General features: G+C 47.7%; 1 pseudogene; it reads right to left on the reverse strand.

The window, feature by feature from the left end:
• LOC113458289 overlaps positions 1–3,652 on the reverse strand; it is a 14,251-nt pseudogene extending 10,599 nt beyond the window's left edge.
• Between the last annotated feature and the right edge of the window lie 1,355 nt (positions 3,653–5,007).

A 5,007-nucleotide genomic window follows, 5' to 3' on the forward strand; every position in this document is an offset into this window, starting at 1 on the left:
AGAAAGAAAGAAAGAAAGAAAGAAAGAAAGAAAGAAAGAAAGAAAGAAAGAAAGAAAGAGAAAAGGTTGTGTGAGGAAACACCTTGAGGCCTGTGGACATTTCCCTCCCTTCCTTTTCCTTTCCTTTCTTCTGCTTCTCCTCCCTTTTCTCTTCCTGCCCCCTCTTTTCCCCCCTTCCTTTCTGTTTGCATTTCTCTTTTCCTTCCCCTCTCCTTCAAAAGAAGGGAAGAAGGAATATGGTTGCCATCTCAGTCCTGGAAAGAAAGTTCTGGGAACCCCAAGGAAGCGCTGCACTGCTGAACCATGTTTGGTGCTGGGACAGGCAGAGTTGTGAACAGACATGCCAGTCTGCCATGCGATAGTCTGCAGCAGGAATCACTAGTCTGCTGTGCGGTAGTCTGCAGCAGGAATCACCAGTCTACCATGCGATAGTCTGCAGCAGGAATCACTAGCAAACACGTGTGTCAGTGCCACCAGGACAAAGCACAGGTGCAGATATTTGTGCCCACCTTGCCCCATGGCAGTGCTGGGACGTGACAGTTCTGGGACACAGGAGACTTACAAACAAGTGTGCCCAAGCTGGCACATGGTGATGTGGTGGCATGGCAGATATGTAAACAAACATTCCCAGGCCCCCATGCGGCAGCCCTGAGATACAGTCAGTGTGTAAGTGGTTGCGCACAGGCTCCCATGTGGTCCTGGAACACAACAGTCATGTAAACAGGAATCCCAGTCCACCATGTGGTCTCTCCAGGACATGGCAGGTTTGCAAGCAGTTCACAGGTCATGTGTGGCAGCCCTGAACACACCAGATGTACAAACAGGTTATTCCCAGGCCACGATGAAGTGGGACATGGCAGGCATGAGAACAGTGTAGTCCTCACTGCCATAGGGTAGCACTGGTTTACAGGTCGTATATAAACCTCTGAGCCTGTTCTGTCGAGTGGCAGTGCTCAGACAAGGGATGCGGGTGATCGGGCACATGCTCACGCATGCCCAGGCTGCCACCTGGTGACCCTGGGACATGGTGGTATTCAAACAGGCATATCCAGGCCACCACATCATTGTGTCAAGGCACAGCAGGTGTATGAACCTGAAATGTAAAGGTTTCTAGTTTAGATAGTGTCACCTCTAGCAAACAAGACGTGCTGTCTATGTGGATATTGCTGGTGCTTTGTGTCTCAAGAGAGAAGAACAGACACGGCACTTTTCAGAAGAGAGAAAGGGGCACATGTTCACAAAGCAGAAGTCAGCAGCTCGGTGTTAGCTCTGCTCCCTCAAATCTGAGACAGTGCCTCGTTATGTCTTTTCATGCCTGTATAGCCTGATGTCGCCCAAGGAAGTCTGTTCACTGTAATTAACGGTAAAGCTTGCTATTTTTCTTTTTCTTCTTCGGTCCTCCCTTTTTGAGCTTTTGAATTTTATATAAAGGCTCCAACTTTGGAATTCTGACTCATCGGGAACCAGACTGCTACCTAAAAAGGGGGTCTAGAAGTCAACATCATTTGTAGCTCCTACCCAGGAGGTCATGAACTGGGCCAGACAGTTTAGGACATGGGGTCCAAACAACAGACTCAAAATGTTTAGGAGAAAAGCCCCTGTGAAAGATATCAGGCAAGTTTTCCCATTTCAGTAGCTACCCCAGAAATTACAGATACTTTAGTGCTTTTTTTTCTTCCTTCTTTTTAACCATGTCTCTGATAAAAACTGATTTATTATCACAATAACTACATTCTTTATTAAGAATGCCATAGTCCCTTCTCTGCTGTTAATAGGCCTCTGCTAGTTTGGAGGAGCATTTCAGCGAGGGATTCCACATGATTCTGCGTTGATCCTAATGCTTCAGACAGCTGCTCCTTGTCCTTTATAGTCTGGTTAGGCAGACGATGGTGCCGTATTTATAACGACAGTGTTCTTCTAACACCCAGTCTCACATCGGCTGTCGTTCCCACCCACTGCTAAGGGGATGAGAATGGGAAGCTCATTTAATTCTGTCAGGGGACCTCTACTGGTAAACTGGGAGGTTTGTTACCTTGAGCTGTACATGAACTAGAGTAGAGAGCCCATCCATTTAGGGGGAAAGCGTTGGCAGGCCCATGTTTCACTGTATAAAATTGAGTCTGTCTGTAGCTTACTTTAACAAGAAAGACTGGTTTGGCTTCCCTTTGGGGGCCTGGTGCATAGTTTGATTACATTGCTCTCGCTTTAGCATTCCCGTAAGAAGGCTTCCCTTGAGGGTTCTATGACACCGTGAAGCCCTATTGATAGGGTAAGCATTCCCAATCTGGAGTCAGAGGAGCCGTTTGCCTTCGGTGAGAAGGTTCCACATACTTTTTTTTTTTAATTTATTTATTTATTGAGGCTTTCTGCCTCCTCCCCGCCACCGCCTCCCATTTCCCTCCCCCTCCCCCAATTAAGTCCCTCTCCCTCATCAGCTTGAAGAGCCATCAGGGTTCCCTGACCTGTGGGAAGTCCAAGGACCGCCCACCTCCATCCAGGTTTAGTAAGTTGAGCATCCAAACCGCCCAGGCCCCCCCAAAGCCAGCACGTGCAGTAGGATCAAAAACCCATTGCCCTTGTTCTTGAGTTCTCTGTAGTCCTCACTGTCCGCTATGTTCAGCAAGTCCGGTTTTATCCCATGCTTTTTCAGACTCAGGCCAGCTGGCCTTGGTGAATTCCCGAAAGAATATCCCCATTGTATCAGAATGTGGGTGTACCCCTCGCGGTCCTGAGTTCCTTGCTCGTGCTCCCCCTCCTTCTGCTCCTGATTTGGACCCTGAGATTTCTGTCCGGTGCTCCAATTTGGGTCTCTGTCTCTGTCTCCTTTCATCGCCTGATGAAGGTTAATATTCAGGGGGATGCCTATATGTTTAGATCTTCACCAACCCCGCAACTGACAAAGGTCTGATCTCCAAAATATATAAAGAACTCAAGAAACTAGACCGTAAAAGGCTAACCAACCCAATTATAAAATGGGGCACTGAGCTGAACAGAGAATTCTCAACAGAAGGAGTTCAAATGGCCAAAAGACACCTAAGGTCATGCTCAACTTCCCTAGCGATCAGGGAAATGCAAATCAAGACAACTTTAAGATACCATCTTACACCTGTCAGAATGGCTAAAATGAAAAACACCAATGATAGCCTTTGCTGGAGAGGGTGTGGAGAAAGGGGTTCCACATACTTAGGCATATAAAAGGCCCTGAGTTTGTTCTGAGCTTAGTGACTCCAGAACATTTTGCGTGGTCCTTTTGCATGCCTTAGGGCATAAAAAGTCCTCTTCTATAAATGTTATCCCAGATGTATCATCTTATTTATTTTTATCAGCTACAAGGTTCTATGTTACTTGCAGGAGAATATTCATATCATCTGCTTTAGAAAAAAAGCTGTTACCTGGGAACATAACCTAAGCACATATCAGCAAGTCTCCCCAACCCCGTATAATAAAAATAACAATTCCTAAGGATATCAAGGCTAACATAACCTTTTGTGCCAAGCTCCCAACCTGGGGAGCCATTGGCCCATATTCCTTTTCCAAATCTGGTCGTATAACAGGGGTGTAATGGTATTGTAGTCATGTTGAGCCGTATGCCATTTCTAAGGCTGGTCACTTCGGGGGCTGGAATCTTGTTGGCCCACATGTTAACAGACATGCCTGCACTGCTAAGCCGTGGCTCTAGGCATGCGAGCAGTTGTGCTCAGGCCACTAAGTGCATGCCCTGACACATGGCAGGCATGTAATCAGGTGTGCCCACTTGACTGCCTAGCAGCTATGGAATAGGGCAGAAGTAAGAGCAGACATGGTCGGGCTGCCACATGGTGGCGCTGATGGACAGCAGCCTTCCAAACAGGCACCAGTGGGACATGCAAGGATGTGAACTGGAGTGCCCAGGTCACTGGGACATGTTAGGGAGTGAGCGGGCATGCCCAAGCTCCCTAGTAATGGTACATGGTAACTACCCAGACCTCCATGACGTGGCAGCAGTGGACACAGTACGCTTGAGAACAAGTATGCTCAGACTGCCACGTTTCGGCCCTGGGATATAACAAGCATGCAAATAGGCCTCTGCAGGCCACATTGTGGTTGCCCTGAGATACAAGTATGCAGAAAGATGTACTCAGGTGACCATGTAAATTGGCAGCCCTGAAACACAGCACAGTGTAAACAGGTGTGTTCAAACTGTTATGTGCCAGGACTGGGACACGGCAGTCACTGCGGCCACTGCTGGGCCACCACATGGTCATGTGTCATCCCTGCGAACATGACAGATGAGTGAACATGTGTGCCCAGGTGTGCACTAGATGAGCACTGGAACGTGGCAGGCATACAAAAAGGCATGTCTATGCTGTCATATTGCTGTACTAAGAGAGGGTACATGTACAAGAACATCTGTCTAGGCCACCATGCATGGGGACAACCAAATGTTGGCACTGGGACACAACAGGTGTGCAAACAGGTGTGCAAACAGGTTTGACCATACTGTGTTGCAGAACTGGACATCATAGGTGTGTAAAGAGACACACAGGCCACTGCATGGTGATGCTGGAATACAGCAAGTGTGCAAACACAGCAGAAGTGTGGATCTGTGTGCCTAGTGTACCACATGGCAGTGCTGGGTCACTGATGGTAGGCAAATGATGTAGCCAGACCAGCATGTCATGACATCGGGACATGACATGTGCATAAATAGGTGAGACCAGGCCACCAAGTGGGGACACAGGATTTGGGAAGGATGCATGCAAACAAACCTGCCCAGGTTGCCAGGTAAAAGAACTGATACACGACGATCTTGTTTATAGACAGGCTAAGGTTACCAGGAGGCTGCACAGACATGGCAGGAGACTGAACAGGCATGCTTACCACCATGTTTTTGAGGTGAGATACAGCATGTGTGCAAAAAGGCCTGCCGAAGTGACCACTTTTCTTTCGTTGTTTTGTTTTGTTTTCTGTTTTTTGTTTGTTTGCTTTTCAGTTTTTTGAGACAGGGCTTCTTTGTGTAACAGTCCT

Source organism: Microtus ochrogaster, unplaced genomic scaffold (genome assembly GCF_000317375.1).
Source record: "Microtus ochrogaster isolate Prairie Vole_2 unplaced genomic scaffold, MicOch1.0 UNK14, whole genome shotgun sequence".
In the NCBI taxonomy this organism is placed as follows: domain Eukaryota; kingdom Metazoa; phylum Chordata; class Mammalia; order Rodentia; family Cricetidae; genus Microtus; species Microtus ochrogaster.